The sequence below is a fragment of the Aedes albopictus genome, chromosome 2, assembly GCF_035046485.1.
Source record: "Aedes albopictus strain Foshan chromosome 2, AalbF5, whole genome shotgun sequence".
Lineage (NCBI taxonomy): Eukaryota > Metazoa > Arthropoda > Insecta > Diptera > Culicidae > Aedes > Aedes albopictus.
In genome coordinates, this window is record NC_085137.1 from 487653160 (window position 1) to 487673998 (window position 20839).

At 39.9% G+C, this 20839-nt stretch overlaps 1 protein-coding gene across 2 annotated transcripts in view; it reads right to left on the reverse strand.

Annotated features, from left to right (window-relative positions):
• The window catches only part of LOC109623124 (uncharacterized), a 582257-nt gene extending 570725 nt beyond the window's left edge, over nucleotides 1-11532 (reverse strand). For both annotated transcript variants that reach the window (XM_029870626.2, XM_029870625.2), the window contains exon 1: nucleotides 10390-11532. The gene's annotated coding sequence lies outside the window, so the exon portion shown is untranslated. The remainder of the gene's footprint in view (nucleotides 1-10389) is intronic.
• Between the last annotated feature and the right edge of the window lie 9307 nt (nucleotides 11533-20839).

The window sequence follows — 20839 nt, forward strand, 5'->3', positions numbered from 1 at the left end:
GGTGACGGGTTCGATTCCCGGTCGGTCCAGGATCTTTTCGTAAAGGAAATTTCCTTGACTTCCTTGGGCATAGAGTATCTTCGTGCCTGCCACACGATATACACATGCAAAATGGTCGTTGGCAGAGGAAGCTCTCAGTTAAAAACTGTGGAAGTGCTCATTGAACACTAAGCTGAGAAGCAGGCTTTGTCCCAGTGAGGACGTTACGCCAAGAAGAGGAGAGAGAGAGAGATGTATTCATTCAGGGATTTCTCCATATATATGTATATAAACAGCCATTCCATAGAAAAACGATAGAGTTTGAAAAAATATTATGAAAGCTGAAGCCCCAATGTTTTCAGCAATATAAAAAAAAACATTTGGGTTTAAAACAAAAAAGATATGATTTTTCTAAAAATAGTGTAACGGTGTTTTGTATGCACCGTCTTCTGAGGCTACTTTTACAGCACCGCCGCCTGAGAGTTATTATGTAGGGCACTCTGGCACTCCACAGGCTTTATTAGACCCCCCCCCCCCCTAACCATTCATTCCAAGGCACAGTAAACTTAAAGCTGCATAACACCATGAATTGGGAATCATCTGACTAGCGGACCTACCACTGCACTGGAACAAACGGTTTGTAGTGCTACTCTTAGTGCGAGTGGAACTAACCGCTACCGACAACCACATAACTCTAACTTTAAATGTGAAAACGAAAAAAAATGGTTTCAGAGTTTTCTTCAAATTTTAAAATATATAGGGTAAAAACACTAGACTTCACCCCCTAAAATTCTGCTCTAATCTTCGCCACTTCATTCATAAAAAATGGAATTTGTATGGAGGGGGGAAGACTAGAGCATGAGCAGTGGCGAAGTCTAGCGCTTTTACCCTACTGTTTTAATCGTTACGGTACCACTGTGCAACGGTGCAGACGCACAACGTCCCGTTTCTAATGCCAAAATAATCTCAGCGAAAAAAAAAGAGAATTAATAATGACACACAGAAGGCAAATGAATTCTGGTGTCGGTTCTCCTCCTACGCGCTTTACTGGCCGGAACAGCGCACACGGAGAATGAAAATTAATACCATTGAATAAACACACCCCGAACGGAACGTTGCGCCATCATCGAGGGGGAAACCTCCCAATTGCAGCTCTTCGTCCGTGCCTTCACGAAAAAAGCCCCAACCGATGTTTGTCCCCAAGTCTACGGTTGACTCCTGTCGTCAGCAGTAGGTAGTATGTACCTACAAAGCAAACTTGGTTGGCTGCCTAATACCAATAATTCTGCATAATTTATGATAATTTGGAACGCATTAACACCCGTGGGAGAATCGACGGAGACAAAGCGGTGATAGCAATGGGAAGCAAGGATTTTAGCAAAGGTTGTTGATGGTAAATAAAGAGACAAATATATGAGGTCTTTTCAAGGGTCTTTTAAAGTAAACTTGATTACGCCGTTCTAAAATGCTTTACAGGCTTTTTATCATTCGGCAAAAAAAACTTGGTAGTGTTTCGATAATCCATAATCCACACTTCGACATAACTAAACCCTTTCTGCCTTCCTTTCTAAATCGAATTGCCAGTCTAAATATAGCACACAAAAGTTCACATTTTCCCTACCGGATGAGCCGAGTTTCCCACATATGGCTTCTCCACAAAACACCCGTCCGTCCAAATGCACACATTCGATCCCATTCGATTTGTTTCGCAATATTCCAAACACGTCTCTCCTCGTCATGAATGTCATGATTGTCACGTGAAATGAGGAGTGTTTGCTCGATGCTCGCTCATCGTCCTCCCGCCGAAGTCCTTCTCCCATCCCATCCCATTGCTGGCACTAAACAACCAACATTCGTTCCATTCTAATTACCCCGACCCCCCTCGAAGTCAGTGAAAATTTATCCGCATTTGGTTGGCTGACTGCACACACTGCGGAAAAGTTTCCGGCACCCGATTCTCTATCCTCGACCGACGACGACAACGGGTGCAAACAGCGCAGCAGGAGGAAAAACAGAACACCAAGAACGAACGAGTTGAGGATTGAATTTTTAATTTTCTTCAGCCTCACTGCTGCCGCGCCGTGTTGTTGCCCGTTTCGCTGTGTTGGCCTATTCCCATGCATGTCTACCTAGGAAGCTAGGCCGGGCAGTCAGTCAGTCAGTGTGTGAAGGTTGGTAGGTTTTGCCGGAATATACACCGCGGTAGGTTCGGCACTTTTCAAAACCAGTTCAAGGACAAACCGTGCCACCAACAGTGGCACAAATACATCGAACGGCCTGCTGACTCCCGCTGAGGGGGAATAAATAAGAGGGACTCACTCACACAGAACCAGGGAAGCAACATCCGTAGAGGAGGGATACGGGATAAAAGCATCCACTGCAAGTGTACGTTATAATGTGCTGAGAACATACATTCATTTATTTGCACAACATCACAATAAGAATCAAGCCCGTGCACAAGGGGGGGGGGGGGGGGGTTTGGGTGTTAAACCCCCCCTATTACCAACGCTTCAGACACTAGGCGCCCCTCCGCCTTTTCCCGAAATTGGGAAAAACCCCTCCCTTGGCGCCACTTCTGTGCACGGGCATGATAAGAATAACACATAATCAACAATAGTACCCCACAATACACGGGCAAAAGGTTATTGCAACCATAACAAATTTCAAATGCTCCATAGAAACTCAAAAAGCACTCCATAAAGAATGAAAATATGTTCCATGAAAATGTGCAATGTTACCCATAAATAATTGAAAATGTTCCATGCTTTATAAATAATGTACCGGTAAAACATAAAATTTTCTCATTAAAAGTGAAATTTTGCACCAATAAATAATACTGAATTTCTCCATAATAAAAGACAAATGCTTTATAGCAAAATGCAAACGCTCCATGAAAAATTAAAATTGTACCTATAGAAAATTGAATATTGCTCCATAGAAAAATTAAATTGCACCATAAAAAATTGAAATTGCACCATATAAAATAGTCAAATGCTCCATAAGTATTATCAAACTGCACCACATAAAATACAATTTGCTCCATAAAAAATTGAAAGTTCTCCATAACTTTTAATGCACAAAACATAACTAAAGCAATGCAATGTAAAGCACTTCAGCCCTGTCGAATTTAATTATGAGTATATGATATCTATGGAGGATTTCCAATTTTTCATGGAGCAATTCATATGTTCTATGGTGCAGTTTGATAATACTTATGGAGAATTCGTCTATTTTCTATGGTGCAATTTAAATTTTTTATGGTGCAATTTAATTTTTCTATGGAGCAATATTCAATTTTCTATGGGTACAATTTTAATTGTTTATGGAGCATTTGCATTTTTCTATGGAGTTTTTGTATTTTATTATGGAGCATTTCAGTATTATTTATTGGTGCAAAATATCACTTCTAATGAGAAAATTTTATGTTTTACCGGTACATTTTTTATAAAGTATGGAACGTTTTCAATTATTTATGGATTGCATTGCACATTTTCATGGAACATATGTTCATTCTTTATGGAGCGCTTTTTGATTTTCTATGGAGCGTTTCTATTTGTTTATGGGCGCAATAAATAGGCTGCCCAATACACGTCTAATGGCTTCCGTCCCCCCCATTCTCAATCACGACCCTTTCGCTTCACGATCCACCTGGTCCGCCCATCGTGCTTACTGCACTCCACACCTTCTTATGCCAACCGGATCAGTAGTAAACACCAACTTTGCAGGGTTGTTATCCGGATGCTGCGATCAAATGAACCGAAAGAACTGTACAAAACAAATTCTGACCGAAATTCATGTTTTGTGAATCATCACGTGTTTTGGAAGGAATACAACTGATAGGTTTAATATTTGGTTTCAACCAGTGAAATATCTCCTGGAATTCTCTGGAAGATTCCAACTGGAACTCTTCCAGAAGTGACTCCAGGAATCACTCCAAGAATTCATCCTGGAATTCTTCCAAAGAAACCTCCTGGATTTTTTTTCAGAATTTTTTTTTGATAAATTTCAATAATTCCTCCCGGATTTCAAGGGGTTTCCGGATATTTTTTTTTGGAATTTAAATAAAAATTCATCCAGATATTTCTTCCCAAATTCTTGCAGGGATTCCAATCAAAATTCTTAATGGAATTCTTAACGGAATTATTTCAGGTGTATCTTCCAGAATATTTCTAATGATTTCTCCAAGAATACTTCCAAGGGATTCGCCTCGGAATTATTCCAGATTCCTTCAAAAGATGTCTTCTAAAATTATTTCGGAGAACCCTCCCAGAATGTTTGCAGGGATTCCAGGGACTCTTCCAGGATTTTCTCCAAGCATTCTTCTGGTAGTTTTTCAATAATTTCTCCCGGAGTTCCTTAACCCAAGTAACAATGAATGATGAAAAATGAGAGTAAAAGCTGAAGATTAGCTGGTTGACGGTGTCAGTGGCTGAACACAATGACAGCTGAGTATTGGTCTAAAGTACGAATTATTCAACCTCTTTAATCAACAATACATAGTGGATGCCTGAATACCAAGTTAAATAGAATATTATACATCGGTGCAACCAGCTTTAAAACATATACCAACATGCAGAAATAATCACTTGTTGATCAACCTTCAATCGAACGATTTTTGACAACTGCAGTGTTTCCGTAGATTCCACATAGCCTCTTCAACCTCAATACAGGATTAGTTCAGTTTATGTTCTTGATTATTCAAACAAAACAAGTAATGTTCTCGTTTTCAAGGACATGTATACAATTTATTGTGGTGTATATGCTAAAGTGAGTGACTATAAATTAGGAGGTTCAAATTCATTTCCCATTTTTTTCATAGATTTATTTATGCATTCCTATACATCTCTTCTGGGAACAGAAAGCAGCAAATGGTAAAAATAAGCTTAAAAAGTTTTTTTTTATATTTTTAGTCACATAAATAAATTTGATTGATTACTGATTAAGCGCTCATTAAGCCTTAAATCAGCCTTTGAATAAACCTCAAATCAACTCATGGCTGAATAAAATCACTAAAGTTAGATGTTTTAGAATAAAGAAATATATCTCTAGTGTCCAGCTTTTGTCCAAGTGGAGACTGCTTTAATATACTTGGAATAACGATTCTACAGCATCAAATTGTTATTTGGGAAGTGATTTTTATGAATTTATTTCATGGAATTTTCCCAGAACTCCTCAAATTTTCCTCCCATAACTATCTTAATCAGGAATCTGGCTACTTTATTGGCGCTGCAGTCTTGGGAATCAAAACGACTGTTTTAGATTAGTCGTTTTGATTCCCAAGACTGCAGCGCCGAGATAAAGTAGCTAGATCCCACATATCAGTCAAACTCTCTTAAGTACCGTTAATCAGGAATTGTTCCAGGGCCCCAAGTAACATTTTGATGCTGTACAAACATTTTTCCAACTACTCCGTGGTATGAAATTGATGCTGTATTATATTATAAATATTTTTATAAATTGTTATATATATTATAAATCAGCCTTAATTTAAAGAAAAGCTGAGCACAAGAGGTACAATCCTTGGTCCAGCTCCTAAACATCTAATTTTGGTGATTTTATACAACCATTACCTGAGGTTCATTGGAAGGCTGTTTTAAGGCTTAATATGCGCTTAATCAGCATTCAATTAAATTTATTATTTATTTAAAAATTAAAATAAAAACACTTTTGTGAGCCTGTTTTTACCATTAGCTGCTGCTATTTCCTGAAGAGATGTTTAGGAATGTATAAATGAATCTGTGCGAAAACTGGGATTTTAACTCGGACCTCCTGATTTATAGTCACTCACCTTAGCACCTACACCACTCACAATTGTATACATATCCTCGAAAACAAGAGCATTACTTGTTGTGTCTGAATAGTCAAGAACATAAGTTGAACTAAGCCTATAATGAGGCTGAAGAAGCGATGATGACTTCGTGAAAACATACTTGGGTCAGCTCTCAAAAAATATTTGATCAAAAGTTGAACAACAGATGATTAATTCTGCATGTTGGTATATGTTTCAAAGCTGGTTGCGCCATCTATGTATTACTGATTAAAGAGGTTGAATAAGTCATACTTCAAACCAATATTCAGCTATCATTGTGTTCAGCCACTGACACCATTAATCAGCCATTGTTCAGCTAATACTCTCACTGTCCAGCATTCATTTGGGGCAAAACTGGACACAAGAGGTACATTTCTGTATTCAGTACCTATTCATCGAATTTTGGTGATTTTATTCAACCTTGAGCTGAATAATTAACCTCAAATTAGCTAAGGCTAATTAAGGACTGAATTGGCACTTATTAATTTTTTTATCTGTATTCGTTCTCAGCAGCAACATCACACATCATTGTATACATATAATCGAAAACGAAGGACATAAGTTGAACTAAGCCTGAATTGAGGCTGAAGAAGCGTTATGAACTCTGCGAAAACTTGACTGGGCCAGCTGCCAAACATTATTTGATAAAAGGTTGAGCAACAGTTGATTTATTCTGCACGTTGGTGTATGTTTTGAAGCTGATTACATAGATGAATAATGTTTTATACAACTATATATTCAGCTATCTATGTATTGTTGATTAAAGAGGTTGAACAAGCCATACCTCAGACCAATATTCAGCTGCCATTATGTTCAGCCACTGACACCATTAACCAGCCAATGTTTAGACATTACTTTTACTGCTCAGCATTCATTGTTACTTCGGATTATTCCATGAACTGTTCCTGGAACTCTTTCAGGTCGTCCTTTCAAAATTCCAATACAATGAAAATCTAAAAATCTCATACAAAGAGAATCCCAATCAGCAAACATTGGGTTAGAATTTAATAATTGAAGCTCCTGTGCAACCAAAAACCTGCGCTGCCGTGACTCTCCTGTAACATTTGTGCTGCTTGGGAATATTCATCGAAAATGCTTCTATGCTTGGCCCGGCACGTCTTAATCAATCCCTTTCGCGAGATCTTTTTTTATTAACCTTCCAGGACGCGCGCCATCAAGCAACCGAAACTGCACCGCGCTCGCGCTGTATACGAAAAGCGAGGTTTTTTGGTAGTGTTGTACTTTTTACAACAGCGCGCGCGCTGAAGAGTTAAAAATTATAGAATGAAATCCTAAATACTCTGTTTATTTCATGCGACTCTCTCGAGAGCTCATAAGGTCAGGAAAACATAGGATAGATGTTAGAGATAGCTATCAAATGAGCAAATCTATTTTGCATTATTTAATTTCACTTGGTCAATAATTCATACAAATTTGTATGATTTATAAAGCTATAACTGATATTATTGCATTGTTTTACATGAGGGGTTCAAAAGCTACACCCCAAAATGACCAAACCCCACTTTAGAGTAAATGAGGTTCAAATTTTTATACTAATTTTTCATGCCATACAAAATGTATGGAGTTTCAAAATCGACCCAATTTTCAAAAGTTTATTGTAATTTTTCCAAACATTGTAAAAAATTTCTTTAAAAAATTCTCTAAAAGCTTGAAATCTGAAGAATTTTATGATATACTCAGCTCAAAATCGACAAAATGGTCACTAAGGCCTCTTGGTATCTGGGCCCCCATATATCATTTAAATTAATAAACAAAATTTTAGATTCTTTTAAAAAGATAAACTGTTGGCAGTTGGCCCACATAGAAACATTAAAAATCATAACCTATTTTACTCTGATAGGTCGCGTAAATAAACCTGGTGGTACAGGATTTTTCTCCAGTAAATTTAGGGAACCTATGCCCCAACTAACAGCTCAAATGTCAAGAAATCAAAATGCAGAATTTCCACTTTTTTGCGCTCCGTCCCGAAAGGGATAAACAATAATAATATTATGTGAATTGTTTGGAAAAATTGCTCCCTGCTTTCGCTTTAACAAGCTTTCTAGTTTCAATATCTTAAAATCAGTGGAATGTTTTGGTAGAGATTCTACAATAAAATACAATTCGCGTAGGAATTTCTAGATTTTGCACAAACTGCTTTTTTAATTTAGAGAAATTTTCAAATCTACGATGGTGACCAATAATAGTTAAGAACAAAAAAAAATTGATCAAATTTTTGAAAACATGCTCGAAGTTTTGTTAATCCCGATTGAATATGAACCAGAATCTATGCCAAACTTTCCGCTTAAAGTCCATGTACTTTTTGGAACAATTTGCGATCAAAATTTCATTTGGAACCAGTGTGTCAACCCAACAAACATTTTTGCTGTACAAGAGTAGAGCAAACCACTCTCAAGCAAACTTGTTCAGCTAGTTCTGTTTCTTGCGAATCCCAAGCTGCACGAAATAATAAATGCTTTGTGGATTTCACCCTATGTTACCAACAAACGCCTCTTGCAACAAGCGATGATTACATGATGATCGCAACAAAACAAATATCAGCACCCAAGCATGTAGTAACATTTTGGTTTGATTTTTCGACTGCTGTCGAAAGTTACTTTCCGATAAAATAAGAATTTGCAATTTGCAAATCGAAATTTCAGTTGAAAACAACAACAAAAAATGCGAAATAAAAAATAATATAAGGGGCTGTCCATTAATTACGTAAGGGAAATTTTACGATTTTTCGACACCCCCACCCCCCCTTGTAAGATTTTTTGTATGAGAACCCAAATATTTTTGTATGGCGCGTAAGATTTCTCAAACCCCCCCTCCCTCCATAAACCCTTACGTAATTAATGGACAGCCCCTAACGAGTATTGCTATGGATTTTGTTGCTAACGAAAGAAACGTGATCTCGCCACCGCTGTAACAAAGCTTTGTTGCAAAACACACCAGCACACTAGCGATTAACTATTACCAAACACTCTACCGATTCTACGATTAATGGTTTCTTATACCTTAGTTCACTTGTATTTTTCAATATCTTAAGCAGTTTCACAATTTGATTTTTTGTAATGTTAGTTAAAACATATATTAACTGGTTGACTTTTAATAAGTGAATAATATGATAGTTAACATTTAGAGGATTCTCGACTACTAATATAGTCCTTGGTAGTGCAATACATTTCTCTCAGTGCCAGTACTTCGACGTATTCCCAACTAACAATCACTCATTTTACATGCACTTTTACGACAAATTGATTCAGCATGATGCTGAATAACATTTGGATAATTTTCAGGCACAACCTTTGTTCGGTTTTTGTTCACACAAATTTGGAGAAACTATAGAGCATAGTGTTGTGTACCAACTGAACTGTTTGTTGTGAAATCGCTTTATAACTATATAGTACAGCTGTTATTCAGCTTTAGCAAAAATGATTAAAAATAAATAAAATGCAAAATTTTTCAATTTCCACGAGAATTTATGATTGGAACTTAATGCTGTGAACAAATATTGTGAAATAATAACTACACATAAATTTACCTAAATCCAGATTCGAACTCGAGACCCATCGATTGCCAGCCGCATGCCTTCCTATCTGCGCCATCCTAGAGGTGATGAATTGCAGCGCTCAAATCAAAACATAAACTGCCGTGGTTTAATAATGATCAGACTTCGACTCCTGTTCAGCAGTGGTGAATTATCTCAGACATTATGGTTATCGACTGAACAACAGATTTATTCAGCTGTTGTTCAGTAAAAAACACGTGTTTTTTATAATGTACTCTAAGTCGAAGTATGATGAAACAAAAGCGCTTGTTTGACTTGTGAAAAACACATTATACAGATACATGTGCTAATTTTTACATGAACCTAACAAGAAGCAGAAAAAAGTGTTGTTAAACTATGTTGTAGAGGAATTACTGCGAGTCGAATAACAATATTATCAAACGCTTGAAAAGTGTTTTAAATTATTATTGTTAATACCAATACGAAATGTTGAACATTGGCTACCTTTTCAATTGAAATAGCATTTGTACAGTAATGTGTACAGCATAATTTTAGTTCAGCTATAATTACTATTATAAAGCAACAATTCAGCATGCATGCTTGTTTGCGGCTGGCGATTGTTAGTTGGGTTGTTTCCTCGATGTTCCCTAATTTATTGATTATGTGTATAGAATGCTTCACATTTCGCACATATCTGACAGCTTTTATCCCGACAAGTTGAAAGTCATTCACATAGCAGATACTTCTAGTGGAATAATGTTTAAGCCTTCCACCCCGTTCTTCATTTTTCACATCACCAAATGATGATATATTTCAAAGTTCCTTTCCTTCAGAACTGCATTTAACCCCTCTCCCCTCTACGTCATCACCGACCATCGTCATCGTTCGTTTCAAGAACGAATTACCATGCATGCATTGAGACAGAAACTACATACACACAAGAGGACGGAGGAGGAGGTTGTTTTCACGGTTCCACCGTCACGCGAGTTCATGAAAATTTTAAGCTCTTTCTTTAAGCTCTCTACACTTTTTGGCAACCTTAGGCAGGGGGATTCCGATCAATAGACGAACACAAAATACAACAAACCTTCGACAATCGGCTTCGCAGTTTATGTTCTCTGGAGTCGCACTGATTTACTGTCGATGTTCTAACACTTCCATTGCTTCCGACACTATACAACTTCTCCGTTTTGTTTAGGAAAAGCAGCTGGCGTATATTTATCTACTTCACAACACTCGCGTGTATCCAATACGGTTCACCAAATTATCCTTCACTGAACAATATTTCACTGCAGAACCTGTACCCAGCTTCAGAAAACTGCTCACGTGCTTGGCTTCGTGCGAAACACCGAAACACCAGGTCGAAATTCAGATTTTCCTTGTTCACTTTCATCCAATTATTCTCGGGGAATCACATCCACAGCATCCTTTTGACGACTGGACCATCATCACACGCCAAATTCCAGAAAATCACGTCACGATCCTTTACTACTCTACTCCAGGATAGATGCGCTCGTTCTCTCTCTTGCACAACCAACCGAAGTGCACTATACTCGCTCCCGTGTGTCCAGCTCTCTCCTGATGCTAACTCATCAATCCGAACAGCGGTAGAAGGGGATTTTTCCCAACATTAGTAGGCCAGCAGCTCCAGTTTCCTAGTAACCGAGTTTATCTCGCATTCCTGAGCTGTCGGAGCTCTCAATCCATCATGCGTCTCCATCGTTTATGCAACCAGCCACCAGGCGGCGATTTCTTCATTTCATCACTCCTCACGTATCCCTCTTCAACCGGAAAACCACCCGGGATCACACACAGTCAGGGCAATTCCCAAAAAACCCCGGGCAAACGGGAGCCCAAACGAACCGCCGAAGACGATGACGTCCAACCGTTAAACGTACCACACCGAACCGAACACGGCCAAATCTGCATCTCGACTGACGAACGAACGACGAACCGTGCGAGCTCTAACCTCCGCCGTGTGTCGTCATCTCCAGTTCCCTGGAAAGAGACGCACCAGTTCGTCTCTCTCTCGCGGGAAAATTCTGGCTTTTACTACCGATTCACGTGATGTTTTTCCACCCAACTAACCACCCGAATAAATGAGATGGCTGTATGGGTTTCATCCGATGAACATTCCAGTACAATCACTCACTCATGCGACAACAAAAACAAACAATGCCGGACCGAAAACTGAATGGAATTCAGTCGGGTTCACCGCACTTCACCACTACATTCGCGGGCTCTGTTTTGATGACGACAACAGATTTCCCGCTCTCACGTGTTCGCGCAGTAATTTTCTCTCTGGGAGGGAAAACTGCTATGCCTCAGCTGGTTGGGGTTGTTTGTGTGGTGGTGGGAAAATGCTTTCCATCGTCATTAAAGGAGCAGCAGTGGATGTCGACGACGAAGGATGATGTCAGGGCAAACAAAAACAATCCCCTGCTCCTTGTTGATTGCTGCGAGAGTCCGGGAAAAGCATGCGTTGTGAGAGTGGTTCGACGTTGGCGCTCACTCTACGGTCCACGGGCTCTCTGCTGTTGGCCGCGGGAAAACTTTTGGAAATAAGGGATGTTGGGTGCGCAATTTGTAGATGAAGTCCTAGTCACATACATGTCATTGAAAAGCTCTCAGGCTATTTAGGCTTGAGAATTCCCGAAGGTTTTCTAGGAAGAATTCCCAACGGAATTCCAGGAAACATCCCTGAAGAAATTTCATAAGAAACCTTGACGAAACTTCTGCAGGATTCCCAGGTGGACCAACAATCTCTCTTAGGAAGATCCCTGTGAAACTTCCGGTGAAATATCTAATTGCAATTTTGCGGAATTTCATAAGGATCCAGGAAAGATCCCCGACGGATTTCCGGGAGAAATCTAAGAAGAATATCCCGGAGGAATTTAACGAGAATCCCCGAAGCAATACCAGGAAAAAATCCCGAAAAATCCAGGAAACAAAAATCCATCCTTGAAAGAATTCCAGGAGAAATCCCCAAAGAAATTCTAGCAAGAACCTCCACAGGATGCTTGAGGAATCATCGAAGCATACCCAGAAAAATCCCCGAAGGATTTTTAAAAGGATTCGCCGAAGGATTTACAAGAATTCCAGGAGGAGTCCCTAAATAATTTCCAGGAAGAATCTTTGAAGGAGTTTCAGAAAGAATTCCTGCACATATCTCAAAAGGAATGTCAGCAGAAATCCCCAAAGGAATTTAAAGAGGAATCCTGAAAAATAATTTCAGGAGGAATCCTCGAAGGATTTCCGGGAAGAATACATGAAAGAATCTCCGGGAGAATTCCAGTAGGAATCCAGTAGGAACTCCAAAGAAATTCCAGCAGTAATCACAAAAAAAATCCGAAGAGGCATCCGCGAAAGATGTCCAGGAGGAATCCCCAAAGAAATTTCTAGAGGAATCATTGAAGGATATACAGGAGGAATTCCGAAAGAAATCCAAAAAGATTTCCAGAAGGAATCCTCGAAGGATATCCAGGGGCGATCCCCGAAAGAATTTCATTAAAAATCTCCGAAAAAATGTCAGCAGGATTTCCTAAAGGAATTCCACCAAATATCTCCAACGGAATTCGAGGAGGAATCCCCAAATGCTCTCCACAAGAAATCCCCAAAGGAATTCAGATAGAAATCCCTAAAGGAATCATCGAAGGGTTTCCAGAAGCGATCCCTGAAAGACTTTTCCGAGGAATTCGCGATGGATTTGCAAGATGGAATACCCGAAGGAATTCCAGGAAAAAACCCAGAAAAATAATTTCCCGGAGGAATCTCCAAAGGGATTCCAGGAGGAATCCCCGAAAGAATTCCTGGAGGAAATCCAAAAGGATCTTGGAGGATTCCCTGAAAGAAATCCTGAAACTCCCCGAGAGAGCCTTCAAGGATATCTCGGTGATATGCCTGAATATAGTTCTAAAGAAATCTTGGAAGAATGAACTTCTAAAGAAATCTCTGATGAAACTCCTGAAGGCATCCCTGAGTCCTCGTTGAAAAATCTCCGAAATCTCTGAAGGAATCCCTACATGAACATCTGGATGAATACTAGAAGAAACAACTTGAAGAAACTTCTGTTAAAATCCTCGAAGAAACATATGGGGGAATCCCTTAATTCTCCTGGAGAGATCTGTGAAGGAAACTCTGGGGAATATCTGAAGGATTTCCAGAGCACTCCCCAAAGGAATTCCAGGATTGTTCTCCTAAGAATTTAAAGGAAGAATATTCGAAGAAATTCTAAACGAAATCCCCAAAGGAATTCCTAGAAGATTACCCAAAAGATTTCCAGAAGTAATCCCCAAAATAATTACAGTAGGAATTCCCAAAGCAATTCCAGCAGATATTTCCAATTGAATTCCAGTAGAAATCCCCGAAGGAATTCCAGGAGGTGTCGTCGAAGAATATCCTGCAGGAATCCCCGAAGGGTTTGCAGGAAGGATCCCTGAAAGATTTTTCAGAGGAATCTCCAAAGGATTTGCAAGAGGAATACCCGAAGAAATGTCAGGATAAATCCAAGAAGAATTTACAAAAAGAATCTCTGAAGGAATTCCAGGAGGAATCCCCGAAAGAATTCCTGGAGGAATTCCTATAGGAAATACTGGAGGGTTCCATGACAAAAAAATCCTGGAGGTATTCGAATAGAAACTCCATGAGAGATCATTCAAAGAAATCCTAGAGATGTGCCTGATGATAATAGTCCTATCCAGCTTTTTACGCTATGATGAGGGGTGATTCAACTATGACAATTCTTGCCGACAGCCCTTGCAGCATCAAAGCTCATCATAGTAGCCGACAAATTTCAGTTCAACTCCAGCAAAATGTCAAAAGTTTTCATCTTGGATGTTTACAAAGGTTTACAAGAGTTTATGTATGGAAAAATAGAGATTTTCCTTTAATTTTAGGTTTGTGATGGCCACCAGCATTGTTAAAACAGCAACACATGGAATAAAACTTGCAGTGAAGGGAAATAACTACCTGACGTCGAAATACCAAATCATTTTTGGCCGCAACTTCATGAACCCACTTGAAACACCACATAAACTTTTCCTACATTAAAAAAAAGTGTTGCAGCTATTTCAACTATTAAGTCTTTGTCTATTCAACCTTTCAGAAGGCGCGCTTTTACAACGGTGCGTTTCCTGAAGGGTTGAAAAACTTGGACTGCCAAACTCGACCTAGTTGGTTTTTTAATGCCTGAGATTCTCATTCGAAAGAATTTGCAATTTACATACATTGAATTGACCAATTCCCTTTTGAGTTAGTGGATGGAGTGATTAGGAAAACGTTACACAAAAAGCTAAATAATGCTTATATCATTTTTGGAATTTGGAAATTTTATCAAAAATTCGTCATATGATGGAGTGGTTATGATACAGAATGATCACATTTTGTGACATATTTTCCGGCAATTAGACCTACAAAAACTACAAATAACGACAACAAGGAACTTGTATTGAATGGGATTTGCATGAATAGCAAGAACGACCCAAGGAATTAAACTCGGCCAAGGATTCGGCTAGTTTGGTACTGAGTGAGCGTAACGAGTGTAGGGATATTTTTGATCGCCAAGTGGGTTGGGTTGGTAGTGGATTGATGCACTTGCAGCTGTTAAAACAACATCATTTGTTGCTCCGCCATCAATAAGTGAATTATTTTATCGGCATTTTCAATTCGATTTGTGGTAGTGGCCATCGCAAACCCAAAATTATAGAAAAAGCTTTTATTTAATTCAAACACAGACACTTGAGAAACACAAAGTGAAAATTTTTGACATTTTGCATCAGTTGAACTGAAATTTTTGGCTACTCTGATGAGATCTGATGCTGCAAGGGCTGTCGGCAAGAATTGTCAAAATCGAATCACCCCTCATCATAGCGTAAAAAGCAGGATAGAAATAAATGGAGAAACTCCTGGAAGAATCCCCGAAGGAACTCCTGTAGGAAATCTTGAATGAACTTCTGAAGAAATCCCTGATGAAACTACTGCAGGTATCCCTGAATTTTCGTTGAAAAATCTCCGAAAAAAAAGCTCCTGGGGAATCCCTGCATGAATATCTGGAGGAATCTTTGGAGGAACTACTGGAGGAATCTTAAAATGATATCCTGGACTAATCCCTGGAAAATGTTTTGTAGGAATCCTCTTCTGGGAGCATCTTTGAATTCTCCTGGAGGTATACTTAGATCTTCATGTAAAAATCTCTGAAGGAAATCCTGGAGAGATCCCTGGAGAAACTCCTGGAGCGATCTGCGAAGGAACTTCTGGAGAATATCTGAAGGAATTGCATGTCCAATCTCCGAAGAAACACCTGCACGAATCCCTAAAACTCCTGCAGCAATCTCCGATTGAACTCCTAAACTAATTCCTGCAAGAACTCCTCAATGATCTTCTGAAGAAATCGCTGGAGGAACTCCCAGATTAAGGAATTCAATCTCTATTGTAAGTTCTTAGGTAACTCTTGTTGGAATATCTAAGGCAATATCCGAAGGAATCTCTGATGTAACTGCTGGAAGCATCGCTGAAACATCTTGGAGCTACTGAGGAGATCCCTGCAGGAACTCCTAGAGCAATCTCAGAAAGAACTACTATAGTACTGGACGAAATAAAGTGCGCATTGCCTTTTTTCATACAAAATGCTCATGTTTAGGGGGTCGAATCTCAGCAGCACCGATTGATCCCAAATTTTGTCTGAACATTCGTTATAAATTGAAATTTGATCTGTGAAAAAAGAAAATATTTCTGAGCAAAACTTTTCAATATATCGCAAAATTACCATTTCAAGAAAAATTGAGAAATTTGATTTTGGAATAATTCTGAAATTTCATTTTTAAGGTAAATATATTCTTTTGCAAAGTTGATAAGTCTAACGAAACACACAACTTTTCTGAACAAACCATTTACTTCAAGTAATCCGTTTTCAAAATAATAAAAAAAAACTCAATTTAGCTATTTTTCTTGAAATGGGAATTTGACGATGTTTTAAAAAGTTTTGCTCAGAAATATTTTCTTTTTTTACAGATCAAATTTCAAGTTATTACGAATGTGCAAACAAAATTTGGGATCAATCGGTGCATTCAGAGATGCCAGATTATTTTATCAAAAATCAGTATCAATACAGGTGTTTCTGTATCGCCGTATTTGAGGGTATAACAGACACCGAGAGTCCTAGATTTCGATAGAAAATAATAAAAAGGTACTACTTCTTCATGGTTTTAAATTTTTACTGGTATTTATTTTTTTAAAACATGAGTGAAAATTTACAAATTTTCGTAAATTATTTAAAGTTTAAGCAACAATTTATAAAGTTGACATAAAATTTATTAAAAATAACTTAAAATTTCATGTTTTCTGGAGAAGTCTGTATCACATTTTAAAATCTGTATTTTTCTGTACTCTGTATCTTGTCTGTATAGAAGGTCAACAATCTGTATAATACATAAAAATTTGTATATCTGGCATCTCTGGGTGCATGAGAAGCTGAGATTCGACCCCCTAAACATGAGCAGAGCATTTTGTATGAAAAACAGCCAATGCGCACTTTATTTCGTCCAGTACTGTATATACTACAGAAATCATCGAAAAATGCTCTGGATTAATCCCTGGCGGAACTTCTGTATAAATATCCGAAGGAACTGTTTCAGAAATTCCTTAAAAACTAAAGAAAAAAAAACTCTGAACTCTGAAAATTGTTCATGAAGCATTTCGAACAAATTTCCAAGTAACTTCAGTAGGAATTCCAGAAGGAATTCCATGAAACATTTCTGACAGAATTACTAGACGGATCCTAGAATGCATTTCTGCAGAAATTCTGAAGGAATTCCTTGATGAAATTTCAAGAGGGATCCAAAAAGAAATCCTTGATGGAACTCCTGGAGAAATTCCTGAATTTTCATGCATCTCTGGAGAGATCCTTTAATGAACGCCTGAAAAAAAATCCTTGACAGAGTCATTTCTGAGGGAACGTCTGGAGAAATTTCTGAAGGAACTTTAGAAGGAATCCCTCAAGGAACTCCTAGACTAATCTCTGAAGGGCCTTCTATAGGAGTCCCTGAAGCAACTTCTGCATGAATCCCTGATGGATCTCCTGGAGGCATCCCTGATTCCTTCTGAAAGAATCTCTGAAGGAACTCCTGTTGTAATGTAATAACGAAACCCTGACAAAAACTTCTAGAGACATCTTTGAGTCCTTCTGGATGAATCTTTGAAGGATCTAGTGGAGACATCTTTGTAGGAACTCCTAAAGAGATATCCAAAGAAACTTCTGCAAAATCCTGATTGGAATTTCAAAAGAATCCTACAATATTTCACGAGAAATCTATAAAAAAAAGCTCCTGTAGGAATCTCTGAAGCATTTTGTGATGAATCTCCAGAAAGTATCACTGAATCCTTTTGGAGTAATCTCTGAAGAAACTTCTTGAGAGATGTAAATGATGAATGATGCAAACAAAAGTTTCGTATTCGAATGGAAACCCTGAAATTCTACTAAAATTTCTTCAAAAGTTCTTGATACGAGTCTTCTGCATAGTTTACCTAAAATGATAGATCGAAAAAAATAGACAGACCAAAGTTCCTATGACCAGGCTAAAAATTGTAAGAACGTACTGTTTTCAGTTTTAATTATTATAAGGGCATTATTTTAGTAGTGGATTTCTTTTCTTTTTGTTGATTTTCTCATTTTCTCCGTAATTGTTTCATGTTGTTCCGCTAGAGAACGGGTTGTTTAGCGTCTGGAACTGCAAAAGTATCAGAATATTAATCATAGATTTTCTATTTCATTATTGATGATTTTTTTTATGTCTTTATTTATGAGATTTACAGCCCGAGGCTGGTTCATCTGAGTTATTATTGATGATATTATATTATGACGAAACAAATAATACATACATACATACATTTATTTGTTCCACATCATTAGGACAAGACATAATCAACAATAGTACGCCACAATACTCGGTTTGTGGCTGCCGCTCTCCATCCTCGGTCACGCCCAATGCTCGCCAAGTCACGCTCCACCTGGTCCGCCCATCGTGCTCTCTGCGCTCCACCCCTTTTTGTGCCAACCGGATCCGTTGCAAACACCAGCTTTGCAGGGTTGTTGTCCGGCATTCTTGCAACATGCCCTGCCCACCGTATCCTTCCGGCTTTGGCCACCTTCTGGATGCTGAGTTCGCCGTAAAGTGCAGCGAGCTCGTGGTTCATCCTTCTCCGCCACACACCGTTCTCCTGCACACCGCCGAAGATCGTTCTTAGCACGCGTCGCTCGAAAACTCCGAGTGCTTGTAGGTCCTCCTCGAGCATGGTCCATGTCTCGTGCCCGTAGAGGATTACCGGTCTTATTAACGTTTTGTACATGGTGCATTTGGTGCGTGGGTGAATCTTTTTCGACCGCAGTTTCTTCTGGAGCCCGTAGTAGGCCCGACTTCCGCTGATGATGCGCCTCCGAATTTCACGGCTCACGTTGTTGTCAGCCATCAGTAAGGATCCGAGGTAGACGAATTCCTCCACCACCTCGAAAGTATCCCCGTCTATCGTAACATTACTACCCAGACGGATCCGGTCGTGTTCGGTTCCGCCTACCAGCATGTACTTTGTTTTTGAGGCATTCACCACCAGTACGACCTTTGCTGCTTCGCGTTTCAGGCGGGTGTACAGTTCTGCCACCGTTCCAAATGTTCTAGCGATCAGGGAATGAAATTATCAGCAAATTGAGACGAAAAACGGTGTTTTTCGAGCAACCGATTTTTTCTGTTTTTACTTTTCCTGTGAGAAATGCTTATCGGTCGTTGCTGTTTGTCCCCGATCAAAGATAACCGAAAACTGGAAATCGCTCTTTTCATTTTCGCAATCCAACTTAATCGCCTGCAAAGTTATCGTAATAATTATCAGAAGGCAAATAACAAAAATTTGCCGCTAACGGGATTCGAACCTAGACCCTCCACAAAAATGTGAATGAGCGCGCACCATAACCACACGACCACACAAGCTGCTCGAGAGGGGATTGAAATTTTATACATAAAAGCTACAGTCGTTGACGACGGTACTACGGAGAGGCAAACAAAGAGCAGAAAGCAAACCAGTCAACTTTTCATTGCGGATGATAATCGATTTTCGGCGCTGTGGAACGAGCGAAAACACATTCTCGAGAGAAGCCCGGGTCTGAATTTATCGCACGTCTGTTTTCGCCGATAATGCGTGTGAGAGAGTTTTCTACAATCGCGATCGTGATCGATAATTTCATTCCCTGCTAGCGATAATGTCCATGTCGTCCGCAAAGCACACAAATTGACCGGATTTTGTGAAAATCGTTCCCCGGCTGTTGAGCCCGGCTCGTCGCATCACACCTTCCAGCGCGATGTTGAAGAGTAGACATGAGAGTCCGTCACCTTGTCGCAGTCCCCGGCGAGATACGAATGAACTGGATAGTTCACCCGAAACCCTTACGCAGTTTTGCACACCGTCCATCGTTGCTTTAATCAGTCTAGTCAGCTTCCCAGGAAAGCCGTTTTCGTCCATGATTCTCCATAGCTCTGCGCGGTCGATACTATCGTATGCCGCTTTGAAGTCGATGAACAGGTGGTGCGTTGGGACCTGGTATTCACGGTATTTCTGGAGGATTTGCCGTACGGTAAAAATCTGGTCCGTTGTCGACCGGCCGTCGATGAAGCCGGCTTGACAACTTCCCACGAACTCATTCGTTTTAGGTGACAGACGACGGAAGATGATCTGGGTTAGCACTTTGTAGGCAGCATTCAAAATAGTGATCGCCCTGAAGTTCTCACATTCCAAATGGTCGCCTTTCTTGTGAATGGGGCAGATTACCCCTTCCTTCCACTCCTCCGGTAGCTGTTCGGTTTCCCAGATCCTGACTATCAGCCGATGCAGACAGGTGGCCAATTTTTCTGGGCCCATCTTGATGAGTTCAGCTGCGATACCATCCTTACCAGCTGCTTTGTTGGTTTTGAGCTGGTGAATGGCATCCCCAACTTCCCTCAGCGTGGGAGTTGGTTCATTTCCGTCCTCCGTTGCACTGGCGTCGTCGTTCCTTCCGTTGCCGTGGGCTCCCGTGCCTATGTTCTCCACGCCGTTCAGGTGCTGATCGAAGTGCTGCTTCCACCTTTCGATCACCTCACGTCCGTCCGTCAAGAGGCCTCCGTCTTTATCCCTGCATATTTCGGCTCGCGGCACGAAGCCGTTGCGGGATGCGTTGAGTTTCTGATAGAACTTCCGTGTTTCTTGGGAACGGCACAGCAGTTCCATTTCTTCACACTCCGCTTCTTCCAGGCGGCGCTTTTTCTCCCGAAAGAGGCGGGTCTGCTGTTTCCGCTTCTGTTTGTAACGTTCCACGTTCTGTCGAGTCCCTTGCTGCAGCATTACCGCCCTCGCTGCGTTCTTCTCCTCCAAAACCGTTCTGCACTCTTCGTCGAACCATTCGTTCCGTCGACTCCGTTCCACGTACCCGATGGTGCTCTCTGCTGCGTCGTTGATGGCTGCTTTCACTGTACTCCAGCAGTCCTCTAGAGGGGCCTCATCGAGCTCGCCCTCGTCTG